Raw genomic sequence first — 17,630 nt, forward strand, 5'->3', positions numbered from 1 at the left:
ATTGGTATAACAGAGGTAATTTTTAGTTAGTTTGACACACTTTATGTTGATGCTATGCTGAGATGCTGCCCGAATTGCTGCATGCTGATTGAAAATTCCAACACTAGGGAAGAATCGCGGAAGAACCGATGAGACACATCTAGAAAAGGGTCCGGACGAGCCGGAGAGAGTAGCACCAGAGAGGGGTGCAACGCTGGTGTTGCATTAGAAGAGGTCACCTTCCCGGTCCTGAACCTGTCCTGAAACTTTGATACTCTGATGTCCAGGTCCTCACACCATTCTAGGTAAATATAGTTCTGTGGGGTAATGCTCCTTATTTTCTCTCTCCTCAGGTACTGTCACTATGAGAGTTTAATTACTGTGAATTGATTATAAGCTAACTACTATTTTTTTCTGATGGAGAATTTTGTTGTATCTACGTGTATTCTGATTTGACTCACAAAATTATTATTTCAGATAAATCTTTAAACCCCTACAGAGTCTGTGGTTTCTTTAAATTAAAAGTTAAATGTATTATTATTTCCTCCTTATTCTAATCTACAACTAGGTCTATCGACATAGTACATTTCATAAGGAGACAGGGAATGGTAATGATATTGGTGTAACAGGTCTCTAAGGTAAATCAAAATTGATGACCAGCGGATATTTGCTAGCTCATTGAATGTATGAATGTATATGGGCTCAAAGTGAGAGTTGTGTGTATGTGTGTGACTTGAGCTGGTAAACTCCGCTGCATCAAGGCTCAACTGCGGCTTCTAACTCCCAGTCTCTGTCTTCAGGCGCGCTAGCGTTTGCTGCAAATGTCGAGTAATGGCTGCCTACGAGCACAATAGCAGAGGCATGAGAGAGGGCAATACGGATATGTGTTGCACGAAACACGAAAGAGGACAGGCCCACTATAAAATAAGGAGGATGTTATTGCTTGAACTGGTGTAGCTCCCAGCAAGGAGAATGCTACATGTGTCATGTTAAGAATGTTTATGGTTGGTTCCATGCAGTCAGGTGTTGCGGCTGGCTGGTAAGGAAGGACTGCAGCAGGCCTTCTTGTCAAGAATAAACTTTTTTAACAAAGAACTAAAGACTTGGAAAGACTTATTTACAACATTTTGGCAACGATTTCCCAGCTCAACCTGCAAGACAGTCTGTGGTCCAAGGAACCAGAGGAATGTGTTTCTAACACACCCTGGTGCCTCACTACGCTCAGCTGAAGGTATATTTTTTTTCATTTGCCTGCGCCTAAAACCCTGGGGCATATTATCAAGAAACAGCGTTAAAATTATCGCTGCTTTAGCGGCAGAAAACTGCCGCTAAAGCGGCGATAATGGGCTTGATAATATGCCTTTGAGAATTCCAATAGAAGCCCATGTTCTGGTGTCAACATGGGCTTCTATGGGAATTCTCTGCAGCATATTATCAAGCCCATTATCGCCACTTTAGCGGCAGTTTTCTGCCTCTAAAGCAGCGATAATCTTAACGCCGTGCTTGATAATATGCCCCCCTGTATGTTCGTGAAGCACTCACCCCTAGTGCTAATTCTGGCAGAAAGTGACTTTAAAGCTGTTGTTATGACCGCATGGGAGCACGTCTAATCCTAAATTTGAAAATATATTACCGGGTCGAGCCCCCATAATGAGCCCCCCACGTGAAGGAAAAATTATATGAAGCACGAGTTTCACTACTCCAGTGCAAGGAAAGACAAGCTATTGTTTGTTGGTGCAAGCGTGAATAAGATTAAAACACGCATCGATGCGAGGGAAGCTCAGCCTGTTACACACAAGTACACAAGGCAAAGGCCTACTGAGGCCAGGATTACAAAGCGCCTCTTCATGATACAAAAGAATATCCTGCCCAAAGGATACATATCGCATTAGCGCTGAGCAAAGGATTTCTGTGCCCAGAAGTGCTAATTATATAGTCTATTTACACAGAGACTACCACTATTTTGCCCAGCCAAATCTCTTCCGACTGCTCTTGAGATTAGCATGCATAGCACAAGTACTGTAGAAACTGAGGAAGGACTACGTGAGAAGAAGTCATATTAAAAGGGTGAAAGGACTACATTTTGGGAAGTAAAGGGGCACAAACAGAAAGGAAGGACTGAATATTGCTTTTTGATTATATACAAACTATAGGCAAATGTGAAGATGTGAAAATTCAAGTTTTACATGCAACCACAAAAAACAGGGGACTCTGTGGAGGAGTTTGTATTTAGATTGAGAAAACTTGCAATTAAATGTCAGTTTGGTGTAGTGACTGACAAATATGTAACTAATTGATAGTACAGCGCAAAAGCAAAATAATACAGGAAAGGTTATGGGCAGCGAAAAACCCATCACTAAAAGATGCTATCGAGATTGCTACGATTGTGGAACAATCGGAATTGTGTATGAAGGAAATGGAAAAGTGGGAGTGTAGAACAGGAGAGGTTACGTTTGTGAAAAAACAAAGCAGCAGAAGTGCATGCAGCCACAAATCACAGTCCCTTGAATAGGATACCAACTGTTCATAATTCCAATAACAGAATTTGTTTTAGACTGCAGGAAGTGTGTCCGAAAAGGACACTTTGAACAGATGTGTAAAGTGTATCCCAAAACGAAGTTGGAGGTAGTGCAACAGGATTTTGAAAGCAGTAGCAGTGGGATGTATGAAAAGAGTCTATGTGTTGATGATTCAGATACAGCCTTAGAGAGATTAGTTAGACCAAGAGCAGACTTTAGAGTTAAGGGCAAAGTTGTTCAACTAATGGTGGACTTAGTAGGGTACATGGTCCCCTAGTTTGGGTGAATTGAAGGGATATGTACACAAAATTGTATTACAGAAAGATGTGATGCCTATACAGCATGCTCCAAGGAGAGAACATGTTGTGGTACGAGAGAAGGTCAAAAAAATGATTGAGGACATTGTGCCTGAAGAGATCATTGAACTGGTCCAAAGCTCAGACTCGGTATTACCCATCATAATCACGAAAAAAACTGATGGCAGTTAGAGATTCTGCATTGACTTGTGACGTGTCAATAGCAATAGTGTAACTGCCAATTGTCCACTCCCGAATAAGTACAAATTGGTATTGTTCCTCAAGAGGGATGTTTTTTCAGCAAACTTGATCCCAAATGTGCATACTATCAGCTCAAGTTGCACAAAGACTCAAAAAAACTCACAGGCTTCATAACCATAGAAGGCATCTTTCTATTTATTAGGATGCCTTTTGTGTTATCGTTGCCTGCGAGTGTTTTAAAAAAAATAATGTCTAAAGTTTTCAAAGTTCTGGATAACATTATGTTTTTCCAAGATGATATGTTAGTGTGTGGAGAGTCCAAAGAAATTCACAATATCACACTTAAACAGGTCTTAGACAGACTTATTGGAGCTGGCTTAACACTTAAAATACAGAATTGCAAGTGCCTAGTGGAAGAGATTGAATATCTAGGTTATACACCCTCTAAAGGAGATGGGAAGCCAAAAAAAGATTTGTTAAGAGCCATTAAATATGATCCAGTCCCGGTCATTAAGGACCAACTGAGGCCCTTTTTGGGCCTCATAGAATATTATTCAAAATGCATACAAAAGTTTGCAGACAAACAGAAGATTTGAGAACATTTTGAGGAAAGGGTGTACTTTTGTGTGGGAGAAGAGTCGGCAAGCAGCTTTTAATGTTGTTAAGAATGAAATGTGCAAAGCTAATGTGCTGGCTTTGTTTGACACAGGATGCAAAACTGTCATTAATGTGGATGTGAGTGCAGTGGGTTTTGGGGCGGTATTGACTCAAATCCATACAGGTGGTGAAAGAACTGTAGCATTTGCGTCAAGATCTCTGACCCATAGTGAGAGAAACTACTTGGTCATTGAAAGGGAGGCATTGGCTGTAGCTTGGGGAATGGAGTATTTCCGCAAATATATTTGGGGCATCCGAGTAACTTTGCGCGCAGACCACAAATCACTGGTCAAAGTATTGTTGCAAGGTGGGGCAGGAAAAGGTTCAGCTAGGTTGGCAAGGTTGGCATCCTGGCTCCATGAGTACTTGGCAATAAACTGCCCAACGTTGTGGAGTGTCACGGCAGGAAACTGTCTATCTTTGTACTAAAAGTGAGAGAAGAGTCTGCCAAGCGAAGCTACAGTGACCCAACGTTCCCTCATAAGCACACTATGACCCATTAACGGCCCACAGCAGAGGACAACCTTCTAGCAGCCCTTCGGCCTTCTGCCATCTGTCATTCAGAGGCTTACCGTACTTGCTGGGGGACCTTCCTGCTGTCCAGTCGTGCCTGTGTTGCTGCCGCCGCTCCTGGGCCCCTCACGCTGTGTGTCTCCCCCGCCGCCGCCATTACACCTCGTGGCCGAGAGCGGGGGAGACTCCAGCTCCCAGGCTCCTTTGCGGCCGCTGACGCCACCCACGCACCCAGAGGCGCACAAAAGAACGCAGCTCCCTCGGGGGAGCGGGAACTTCAAACCAGAGGCTTACCGTACTTGCTGGGGGACCTTCCTGCTGTCCAGTCGTGCCTGTGTTGCTGCCGCCGCTCCTGGGCCCCTCACGCTGTGTGTCTCCCCCGCCGCCGCCATTACACCTCGCGGCCGAGAGCGGGGGGAGACTACAGCTCCCAGGCTCCTTTGCGGCCGCTGACGCCACCGACGCGCCCGGAGGCGCACAAAAGAACGCGGCTCCCTCGGGGGAGCGGGAACTTCAAACCAGAGGCTTACCGTACTTGCTGGGGGACCTTCCTGCTGTCCAGTCATGCCTGTGTTGCTGCCGCCGCTCCTGGGCCCCTCACGCTGTGTGTCTCTCCCGCTGCCGCCATTACACCTCGCGGCCGAGAGCGGGGGGAGACTACAGCTCCCAGGCTCCTTTGCGGCCGCTGATGCCACCCACGTGCCCAGAGGCGCACAAAAGAACGCGGCTCCCTCCGCGCCGCGAGACGCGCGCGGGCGGCGCCGGGCTAAGCCCGGGCAAAGGGCGGGCCCTCTGTAGCCCTCAGGAGCCGAGGGAGACCGGGCCGGGCTCACTCCCTGAAAAAACGCTTGTTTTCTTGTACCATTCTTTGCGCTGGTATTTATTTTCTTGTCCCGTGCCTTTGTTCATACTGCATGTATTATCCATAGCGAGCTATTGTACTTAAGCTGTGTATCTTAATCCATAGCTAAACCACAGAGGTATTATTACCAAAATGGCTGGTGGCTTTAACAAGGGGACCCTAGACAGTTATCTATTTAGGGTTAACTCGGGATTACAACGGGATGTCACTCTTGCAGAACTAAGGGCGAGGCGTCGTAGCTCTATTGAGCTTATTAAAAACACGCCACTTTCCGTGGTTTCATCGCATCTAGCCATTTCCCCAACTAGGAGCTGCCTTTCTCATAATGAGGATCTAGATAATTCCTGTAATGTTGATTCTCCAACTCCATCACAAAACTTAACCTCTGTATCCGAGTTAAACAATGACCAGTCCTTAACTGCTCCACTTTTACCCTTCAATCCAACCCCTGAGCCAGCACTCCTAACTGCGTCATCACCACAAGCTGTTAAGCTTTTACCCCAAAAGGTCAATACACCTAGGCAATCCAAATTCTTAGGTCCACTACCTAGAAAAAGGAGAAAGCTAGATACTGAGCCGTTAAGGAGGAAAAAAAAAACAAGCCGCCACTCTGATTTGGTTTTAACTACTAAGGGCCCTGCAATCTGTACTGATAAACCACCTCTCCCAGTTACTTCGGCCTCTTGCTCTGCAAATGATACATCTATCACGGAGATATTGGGTAATGTTGAACAGTTATTTAGGTCTCTCACTTTACCTATTGTTGAGAGACTAAAATCAATTGATCAAAGACTTGAGAAAGTAGAACTGCTGATAGGTAATAACAGGGAACTAATCAAGAATCTTACAAAGCCAGTGGTGGCGTCCCCTACTCTCTCAGTACCTGTTGTATTATCCTCCACTGTACCATCATCAAAGTCCACCTCTCAAAACCATTCAAGTAATAACAACATAAACAATAATAGTATAGGTAGAACTATTTCCCCCAAACCAATGCAACATTTTACTTCAAATAAAGATAGAGACTTTTAGCGAGAAGATAACCTAACTCAAACAGGTACATTACGCAACAAAAAAGGTAACATTTCATCTCCTATTGCAAAGAAACATAGGGGCTATCAAATAGAACTGCCACCAGAAGCTGTCCCACTTGTAGTTGTTCTCGCGGGAGTTCCAACATTAAAGGAGGGGACTACTGAAGGCCATTCGCAGTTAAAAAATAAAGTTATTCACTGGCTTGGTCAGAATCGTCCCCTCCCTTTGTATATAAACGGAGAAATTCTACATGTACGGCGTCTTTCTTGGTTGGGAAATACACCTAAGAATATAAACGTGGACATTGTAATAATTAACTTTAGAGACCCCAGAGCCGTCAGCCATATCCTTAACTGGCATACGAACAACGCAAGGTCTTTTATTTCCACTTGGGAATTGACTTATTTCTACCCAAGACCTCAAATAGTTCCCACTGTTAACCCTGGGGTTCTATTTTGTAATCAGCCCAATTCTGTCATTCCCCTTAGAAACCGTTATGAGACCCTAGCAAATCTTGAAGAAGTGGATTGACATAATCATTTTAAGGGCCCAATAATAGTCACCCATGACCCACTTTCTGATTCACCTCCCTCTCTTAATGAGCCAAGAAATCTAGCACTAGAAGCAAGTGTTGACATTAGTATTAATCCTCTTACCTCCCCTGATTCTCCGTTATTTACCAACCTCTTGGTTGGCACTGGGGATACTACGGGGAAGCTACTTTCATGGAACATTGCTGGGTTGTCCTCTAAGTTGGTATCTGTGGACTGGCTATGCTTTGTCAATAACTTTGATCTATGTATATTCCAAGAGACCTGGTTATGTGAACCATCCTTTGCCCAGGGGTATTTGAATTACTTTGTGCCTGCATTAAAAGGCCTAAAGGGTAGACCAATGGGAGGATTAATTATTTGGTTTCGCCAGACAATAAAGCTAGTTGTCAAAGTTATTGACACCAGCCATAGAGATATCCAACTAATTAGAATGAATCTAGATAAATTGGGAACGCTGGATATTTATAATGTGTATGTTAGGAGTAACAAGGGAGAGAGGTCTGAGGTTTTAGCGGCCTTGGGATGTCTCTTTGATACTCACTCTTTAAACAATAATATTGTTATTGTGGGTGATTTTAATAGAACATTTGAACCCCTAGTTAATGATGATGATCTCCTTGGGGACGAAGAAGATCGGCAATGGGGAGTTCCCAAGTTGGAGCTCAATCCGGTTGTGCGCTGGACTGATGATGTGATTAGTTTGAATGCCCTCTGTTATGAAAAGGGCTTAAGAGCTCTAAACGGAAGGACTCGTAGTGACAAAAACGGGACTAGTACATTTGATAACGGGTGTTACAAAAGTAGGATTGACTACGTTTTATGTAGTCTCAAATTGTGGCCCCTGATCTGCGATATGGAGGTTGTTTGGAGGATCGAGAGTGATCACAAAGCCCTGTGTGCAGATCTCAAATGGTGGTCCTACTCCAACCGGGCCATAGGCATCACTGAGCTTGTTCCTCCTTTGATTGTCCCTACTAATGACATGCGCAGATTAAGGTGGGAGAATATAGTGACCAACCAACAGGCTATTGATAACATCAGCGATGAAGTTGATAAAGCAATACTAGCCATTGAGCACATCAACTCATCTAATATCGGGTTGGACAAAGTAGTTGAAATTCACGACACCCTTTTCTGTGCAATCAAAAACCACTTCCTCAAGCCTGTGAAAAATAAAGGAGCTAGAGCTATAGCCCTAAAGCCTGCAAAGTGGTACAATGACCAATGTAGAGATGCACGACTAGCTTTAGGTAACGCTATAAAGGGGAGGCAGTCTATTGCAATTCGATCTGCTAGAAAGGATTACAAAGCTAGTATATTAAAGGCAAAGAAAGCCTGGGACGAGCATCACTGGTCTGAGCTAAAGGCAGCTAGTGACAGGAAGGATCCCTGGTTATTCTGGAGCATTGTTAAGTGGGGAAGCTCGGGTTCACCCGAACCCCCAAATAACAACGTACCTGAAGATGAATGGGTAAAATTTTTCAAAAATCAGTATGCTGAGTCAAATAATGTTGTGATAGGGCCAGATATAAGTTTAAATCAATTCAAAGATAATCTCTTTAGTATTAATGAGATTATGATGGCCCTTAGCTCAGTGTCTGGTGGACGTGCCCCAGGACATGACAGCTGATGTATTCATTAATGACAAAGAACGCTGGTGCAAATACATACATCTTCTTATGAATGCTATTGCGCTGGGTGCAGCGGTACCGACATCTTGGTAGGGTGCAGTAATTATACCTGTGTTTAAGAAAGGTGACCGGTCCCAACCGGGCAATTACAGACCGATAAGCCTTATTGACACCATACAAAAGGTTGTAGGGCGTGTGATTGTCAATAGGCTCCTGGATTGGGCCGAGGAGACCAATGCCCTGTCACCCTTCCAAGCAGGATTTAGTCGGTCCACAAGTACGGTGGACCAGGTTTTTCGTTTTACCCTGTTGCAATGGAGGACCGTGGTGCTGGGCGAGGGCAGCTTGTATGCGGCTTTTGTCGATTTGCGGGCTGCCTTTGACCTGGTTCCCCGGACCAAGCTGTGGCTGGTTCTTAAGAACCAGGGTTTACCTGGAGAGTTACTATCACTGATAATGAGGCGCAATGAAACAAATGTTGCCAAGATTCAGTGGGGGGGACTGTGTTCGGTGACTGCGGACTTTCCAGTAGAACGGGGTGTTCGACAAGGATGTTCAATGGCTCCTGTCCTTTTTACATTGTACATTAATGATGTTGTTGCCCGTATGCTTTCTGCTAAGGCGGATGCTCCCTCTCTAGCTGGCATCAAAATCCATATCTTAATGTTTGCAGACGATACGCTCATCTTATCCAAAACCCCAAGTGGCCTACAGTGTGCCTTGTCTATTTTTGACTAATTTTGCGGGGAGTATGGCTTAGAGGTCAACACGGCCAAAACAAAACTTATGGCTTTTAATCCCCATCGTAGCTTTAAATCCAAAATTACTATGAATGGCCGCCCGCTAGAGGTAGTGAATACTTTTACATACCTAGGACTATACATATCTAGTAAGAAGAGATGGCGTCAGCACATAGATATTGCTACACTTAGACATAGGCAATTGTCCGGTGCCATCAGCACAGAGCATAGAAAATCTTTGACCAAACCAGTAAAACCTGCACTTCAGGTTTACGAAGCGAAGGCTCTTGGCTCTGCACTTTACGGGGCTGAGCTATGGGGCTTCGAGAAGGTGGCTGCACTTCAAATCTCGGAGAACAAATTTCTCCGGGCAATAACTGGTGTTCCAAAAAGTACCCCCTTGCTGCCCCTCAAATATGACCTGGGTAGAAGAGCTGTCACAGATTTGGTTAGGCTTCGTCCGATCTTGAATTGGCGTAGGCTATGGACGACACCTGTGCTCTCCCATTATGCTGAGGGGTTCCTAGATATTATCAGAACAGATGAATTCCACAAAATTGGGTGGCTTAAATCACTTAAGACAACTCTGACTGAGCTTGGTATATGCTCGCTTTGGGAAGATCCTGTGAGAGCAACTTTTCCATCCAAAAGTACTCTCAAAGAAACTTATTGGGAGATGGTAGCCTTTCGGCATTGGAGTAGTTCTAGTGCTGGATCTATGGCCGGAGAATTCTTAGAGGCCAAGATGTATCCCTGCTTAGAACCCTACTGGGATACTATAACTAGACCAGGCGATAGAAAGCTCCTTTTTCAACTAAGAGCAGGTGCACTTCCTCTCAGACACTTGGCAGCTAAATGGGAAGGTGGAGCCTGTGATAGCTGCCCTGCATGTGGCACCACCAAAGAAACAATTGGTCACTTTTTATTTTCTTGTAAAGCTTATCTGGTCCCAAGACGTACTTGGTTGTCTCCGATGTGTAAAAATTTGGGGACTACTAGTAGTATTGTCGCCCTGCGTATTATATGCACCAGCACTTTGACATGGATTTCAATAGCTACTGCGAAGTATCTTGGATGGGCGTGGTCGATTAGACAGAGACTGCTAGTCACTTGACTATTCTCTGTTATGATACCTTGTTTATATTCTTAACCTGTATGTTTTTCTTTTAAATTAGTATTTTTAACCAAGATAATTTTTAAACTTTTTATTACTTTTAACTGTTTAATAGGTATAGTATGTTCTTTTTTAAATTAGAACTGACAATAAAGTTAGAAATTCTAAAAAGTATGTCTTGTATTCTGACATCATCTGGTTGAAAATTTAATTCTATTTTAAAATGTTGTATGTATTCTAATCTTTTTTTTTTGTGATATGTATCTTGCTTTTATGAATGAAATTTCGAATAAAGCATACTTTGACTTGACTTGAGTACTTGTATTTGGTGGAACTTATTCAAGGGTGGTGCTATGTTCAAGCAGATTGCTTGTAGCATCTACCTATTGAGTGGTAAATTGGGATAAAGAAAACTTGGAAGGATGGGTAAAAGAGTGGGCAGTAACAAGTATTTAGGATGTGTTTGAGTGCACCCAAGGTGCTGTATCAAGAAAAGAGTGGCTTCTAGGGATGTTGAAAGATGGCAGTTTAAAAGAAGTGGTTTCATTGATAAGGAATGGAAGCTCGAGGGAAAGCTCCCAGAGCGTACAAGCACGATCTAATGTAAAACTGTAGGATGAATTGTCAGTGGTGGCGAGCGATGCACTAATGAGAAGTGAAAAATTCCTATTCCCAGTTAGTCTGCGTCTGAAATTGTTCAAGTTAACACATGAAGTACATTTAGGGCAAACTTTATCAAAGAGGAGGTTGCAAAGTGGAGGAACATATTCAGTGGCCAGGAATGGACAGGGACGTTGAGGTATGGGTGTACCATTGCAAAGATTGCAAGGAAAGTGAAAAAAGATTGAAAGTAGGGAATCAGTTATGTGGAGGTGTGATTGAAGATTCAGGAACTGTGTGGCACAGTGTGTGCATAGAGTTTATAGGACCATTGGGAAACTTGACAGGAGAATAAAAGTTTGTCTTGGTGATGGTGGACGTACACTCCAAATTATTTATTTATTTATTTATTTTTGAAATTTATAAAGCGCGAACAAATGCCCATAGGCGTCTCGGCGCTGGGAAAAACAGTGTGAAGTACCCACAAAGCTAAGAAAGAGTAGTTATTGACCAAAGAGCCAGGTCTTCAATTTTCTGCGAAATAACATCAGAGATGAGCTTTCTCTGATGTCAATTGGTACCGAGTTCCAGAGCCTGGGTGCGGCCACCATAAAGCGCCTATCGCCCCAGGAGACTGTTTTGGTTCGAGGTACTTGCAGAACATTGAGGTTGTTAGATCAGAGAGATCTAATAGATAGACACAGCCGAAGATGGACCTTCAAGAAGTCGGGGCCTTGATTGTGCAGAGCTTTATATGTGATACAGAGTGTTTTAAATGTAATCCTGTTGTGGATTTTGAGCCAGTGCAAATTTTTTATTGCATCTGAGATTGGTTTATATTTCGGGGTTCCTGACAAAAGACGGGCTGCAGCATTTTGAATTGTTTGTAACTTATTGATCACTCTAGCCTGGGCATTAACAAACAGGCCATTACAGTAATCAAGGGAGGACAGCACTAAGGCACTTATCAGGGTTTTTCCGGCTGTAGATGGTAAGAATGGCAGTATTTTCTTGATCAGCCTCAGTTTATAGTGGGCAGAAGCTGCTGTTTTATTTGCATGGGCCATAAAGTTCAGGTTATCATCAAAAATCACTCCTAGGTTTCTAACAGAGGTGACTGGTTCCGGGGGGGTCCCATACGAGGGAGGCCACCAGGTAGACGACCAACATGGTGAAAGATGTCCAAAGATGAGCACCTCCGTTTTTTCGGTTGGTGGTGGTGAAGTTTCCTAGGGAAATCACAACCAGAGCTACTATAAGAAACATGGAAGACATTTTCAGGGCGGAAGGATACCCTAATAAGATTATAACTGACAGTGGGACACAGTTGGTTTCTGAGGAAATTAAGAAGTACCTGGAAATGAGTGGTATCAGACATTCTTGATCTACAACCCACAGGCCAATGGAACTGTCGAGATGGCTAACTGCATGGTGAAAGAAGCTATTCAAAAGGCAGTGACAAATAGCAGTGATGTCAGGTCAACTGTGATGGACTTGGTTTGGGCCTACTGAACAACCAACAGTAATGTTACTGCACAGATTCCCTGTGAGTTAATGAGGGGAAGGAAAGCTGGTACTAAGTTGCTTCCAGCTTGGATGAGGTGTGTTTTGGATAGAGGAACTGAAGATGCAAAGGGACTGATGACCGAAATAGCACTAGACAAATGGGAGAGAAGAATGCAAGGAGCATTCAGGTGGGGCACTATGTACTGGTAGGATCAGGCCTGATTTCAGGTGCCTGGATTTCAGGGCCATTCAAAGTTAAGGAGGTGCATTGTTTTTTTTCTGTATTGGAAAATGGTGAACGGTGGAATTGGAGGAAGGTGGATCAATATAGGGATGCGAGATGTCTGTGAATGTGAAAGAGGAAGATGGGATTAGCAGTTTCACGCTAATGGAAGATGGAGCTACCATGCATAACAATATCAAACACATGCCTGTGGAAGTGTGTGGGAGAGTGCGTGTAAGTGATGGAGGTCAAATGGAGCTAATGGAGACGGTGTCCTGAAGGGATACACAGGAACCAAGAAGAACACAGTGGTTCCACAAGGCTCTAGGTTATTTGAGAGATTTTGTTAGATGCAAGAATTCCAGACTAAGTCAATTGTTGTGGCTGACAGGTAGGGTATGACTGCAGGAGGCCATCTTGTCACGAATAAATTGATTTAACAAAGAACTGAAGACTTGGAGAGACTTATTCACAACACAGGGCCACTGTAATAAATATGTAATGAACATAATTAAAACGTAAGGCAAAAATATTCACTTTCTTTTTATTTCCACAAAGGCACAGCCTGTACTAAGCAATAGTTATCCAAAAAGAAAAAGGGCTGAATTTACAAAGAGATCTACGTTTATAAGTTTAACTTTCTTTATTAGTTCAAAGTAATGTTTTGTCTTCACAAAGCATAATTTTACAACTGTGAATAACTATACCCACACATTACGATTATTACCTGGGAGTGACTTTTCTTTCATGGATTGGAATGGAATGAGTGTTGCAGGTCACTTTGTAGGCATCATCAAACTTGTGATTTTATGGGTATTCCCACGTTGTTTTCTCTGCTCAGAGATTTATTACTGTCATTGACAGAAGTATAAACTCCCATGGAGGAATCGGCAGGGAAAAGAACAAAAATATGTGTTTGTTCAGGCAAGAGGGTTCACCTTGGGAAAAAATAAGTCAAGCAATATTGATTTTATTTACATTTTCACAAATGTAATTCAAAATACCTCGCCCAGTTCTGCATCAATAACAGTCACGGACAATGAGCATTCCAGAACGCGTCTTTGTTAGATGATGTCTGCTTTAGAATTTGAGCTAAGTTCTGCCATCATTTACTGGTTGCCGCCCTTAATGATAAGATTTTCTAAAGACATGATTGGACACTTCATAGACATATTACTTTGGGCATTTTGGAACTTAGTGAGTGATTAATAAAGTACTTTTTACAGACTGTCTGCATCATAGAAAACATAAATGTTTATAGTTTTCTAACCACATAATTCACAAATATTTGTTTAGCACTAATGTTCCCATAGAAATGAAGTGGAATGCGCTCTGTGACTCTTTTCGAGAGGCTGATTGTCATGGAAACCGCTGGTATAATTGATGCAGAGTGATGTGAAGCAATTGACTCTGGAATGGACAGTTAGGTTGATGGATACAGTGGGCTGTTTTGATACGATTCAGTTATGCTTGGTTTGGTAATCGGCCATTAGCTTAATGTATTTGTCACACGTGCCAGGCTGTATAGCTCTATTATACTAACAGTTGCAGTATGCACTTCATAAAATATTAATTTACTTCTTAGATATTATACAATCCGAAAATGCTTAACAAAGTAATTGAAATTGATAACCTGGCATACCATTTTTTGTAACACATTCAAGTATCACAGAAGATGATGGTGAACAAACCGATGCAGCTCACACCAAGCAACTACCTTTCAGGAGTGCTGTCACTGCAAAGCTGAGTGAGTGAGGTGCAGGTAAAGGAAGAGTTGTTTGTTGGAGGCTGTTATTGTTAACTGGGTTTCCACTGTTATTTCACAAATGTTGAAAGACATTCCGCAGTTCTAAATAGTATGATATGCTGAATAATATGTTTTGTGCGTTTCTTCATATTCCTCTACACACTTAGAAATATGTACGGTATTGCTATACTCTACACCCTGCAAACTATGATCAAAGACTTACTGTGAGCAGGTCTAGCATCTGCCATTACTTAGCTGCTGTGGCATAACAATAATGGAACTCCCAGGCACACAGGCCCCTCTCTTAGTGTATATGCATTTATGTTTGTTGAAATAAAACAATTCCTACAACAAAAAATGCATGCCCCTCTATTCCTCCTACTCCTTACTTCTGACGAAGGGCTCTATTACAGTAGGAAGCCAGACCGCTGACTTTTCACTTCAGATACACTGAAGACATAACATATCAATCAGGTGAAAAGAGCACATAAGACGTCCACAAATACAGATAAATACATCTTAATATGGATATATGCACCAACCGCCTTCACGTACCTAAAGAAGAACTGAGATAATTAGACCTGGTACCCATATATTTGTATCCATATAGTATTCTATAGAGGAGTCTGTCACCTAAACAACAAAAGGATGATATGCAATATAAACTGTAAATGACTTTGACAGGAGATGTCCCTTCCTACTACGAGTCTTCACAGGCCCCTGACGTGGGCTTGTTCAAGATCTGGGCAAACTAACGCTTGGTTCACTCTACTTTAAAGCGTTTCATCCACGGCATCCCTATTTTCAAAACATGTTTGAGGCATGTCAAAATCCTGTTGTTATGCCGGTTTGCTTTATAATATTTGTTTCACCAGTGAGTCATAACATGTTATTGCTGATTTCTAGTCTCCTCAATCCACGTCTCGTTCCTCCCCCTTTCTTTTAAGTTCTAGTGGTACCTTCCTTCCCCCTGCCCTCCTTAAGTTCCCCTTTAGAATGTTGCGGGTTGACAGTTGGGCTCAGAGGCTGGTAAGAGGACTCATGAAGAAGAAAGTAAGTACATTGTAAATGTATATGTATATATGTAAAACGAAGACGTCATCAATGACTCATCATCTTTACAAAGCAGCCGTTCAGTGGGCAGCAGTCACATATCTCCACCACTGTCGTGTCCGCTTCCCCGAGTGAAGATCTTGCCTGCCAGACTACATTTCTTCGGATTGCAATTCAGATTATTTTGTGCACATCTACATCATCCATGTGACCGTAATATTCTGGCGATTGGTGCCAAATATGAACTTTGAAGTATAAGATACTCCCCTCTCATCACACGTTCACTCTATTTAGGCACTGCCTGTCTCTCTAAGCCAGTGATGCAGGCACAGACAGGTTTGAACCTTGTCAATTGAGCACAGCTCCTATCAGCTGGCAGTCCTGTAAGTAGTGGGCACCATCTCCTGTCATGTGTCAGCTGTGCGCAGCTAACTACCCTCTGTATTTGTGTTGCCTGAGGAAGACGTGTGGCACAGTGGCATCATCTCATCTACTGTCACCAGTGCACTATCAATAAAACTTGCCAATCCATGGGAGGTACAGCTTACCTCTTATCCCAGTGACATCCATATGTGCTGCAGGCATATTTCTCTAGTGAAGTGGTTAAGAGGCATCAGTAAAGTTCAGTAGCAGGCATGAAATTGTGCATCTTGTTGTGCCATTGTGCACATCATACCTAATGGAGCATCATTGCCCTTTTGTGCAAGTGCGCTTTCTACTGCTAAAGTCTCGCCACCTATGTAACAAGGCCAACAAAACTTTTCACCTTAATATCATAAGATGCTGAGACGACGTATTAAAACTAAAGGAGCGTCTTTATTCCCAGTCATCCACTCTCCGCACCTGTCAACTGCCACACAGAACATTCTAAGGTAAGCTCTAGTAGAACGTTCCAAGGGAAGGGGAAGGGGAAGGGGGGAAGGACTATACCAATACATAAGTGACATAAGGAGGGAGGAAAGGGGAAAGAAAAGACAGATTACAACAGCAGGCCTAGCCCAGAATTGTAGTGCCTTATTCTGGATGCAGTTTCCTTTTTTTGTAAACACTAACCCCTGGATAATATGTCTGACATTAGAAATAATGTGCTATTGTGTAGAGATCTAATCTGGAGACCCAGGCCATAAAGAGAGTAAATCTGAGAAAAATAAGCTGTTTGTAATCAAATCAATTATTGCCTTTTACACATATTTTCCTCTACTATTACCTGTAATGGAAGCAGCTAGCGTGTCACAATCACCTCCATTTGTGAATGAAATAGAAAAAACATGGTACCATAGAAATGGCGGATGAAACTAAATCCGATCTGATAGTGATACTAACATTGAGATGGTGGAGGCCACCAGCACTCATTTTTGGGTACCAGCACTTATTTATCCTGATCAAACATTTTCCAAGAGCAAGAGAAATAAAACACAAAGGGAGAGAAGGGGGAAGAGAAAGACAGAACAATCTGTCACAAAGCGGGAAAACAGGCAATTGCCTCTACACAAACAACACATCATGTTGCACAACTTGGGGGTAGACGCAGGAATATGAGAGCCTGACAGGATAAGTGAAAGCACAGCAGGATGTTTTGGAAGTAACATTCAAGAACATCAAAGAAAAAATTGGGGAGAAAATGAACGTTGTGCTAGAACAAATATTTTAGCATAGTGGAAGGAAAAACAGAAATGTGACTAGTTATGTGGAAGTTCTGATAGGACAACACTTATGAATTTGGCAGGTTGTGTGACTTGTTGATAAGAGATCAGCTAGTACGATGTACTGATACTCCCTGTAAATTGATAGACAGTCCAAAAGGAATTACACTGTGGATTATGTTAAAGTGAAGAAATATATTACAGAATAGATTTATGATGTGTAATGCCTCGTGTAGGAATTATAACAGAAGGGATCACTTGGTGAGAGTGTGTACGTAGCAGAAAGTAAAACAAGTGAGTATAGCTGAAAACAGAGAGGATGATCAAAATAAGCCTGCTTCCAGGTGACTCTAAATAATTGAGAAAATAGCGATAATTTTCTAAGATGTTAAATTGCTTTAGATGGACAAACCATAACAGTTTTTGGCAGGTTCTTGTTCACCATTCATATTAATAGCAGATTGTTCTACGACAAATCTGGCAATTATGGTTGTATTTTAGAGTAACCAGGCATCAAATGTGGGGGTACAATAGCGATTCCATTCAATTAGTGGGCATGGGAATACAGGACATTGTTTTTAAAGATAGAATAAGAGTAGGAAAATTCTGTATAGCAAAACAGAAGTCTAACTCCTTGAGTTGCTACACAAGAAGACACTGGGAAAGAAACTTGCCCCAAATGAAGTGAACCTAATAATACTAGTAGACATTGGGGAGGGAAGTGCTGGCATTTGCCCCCCTTTGATTTTTCACTTGC

This window comes from Triturus cristatus, chromosome 2_2 (assembly GCF_964204655.1).
Source record: "Triturus cristatus chromosome 2_2, aTriCri1.1, whole genome shotgun sequence".
NCBI classification, from domain to species: domain Eukaryota; kingdom Metazoa; phylum Chordata; class Amphibia; order Caudata; family Salamandridae; genus Triturus; species Triturus cristatus.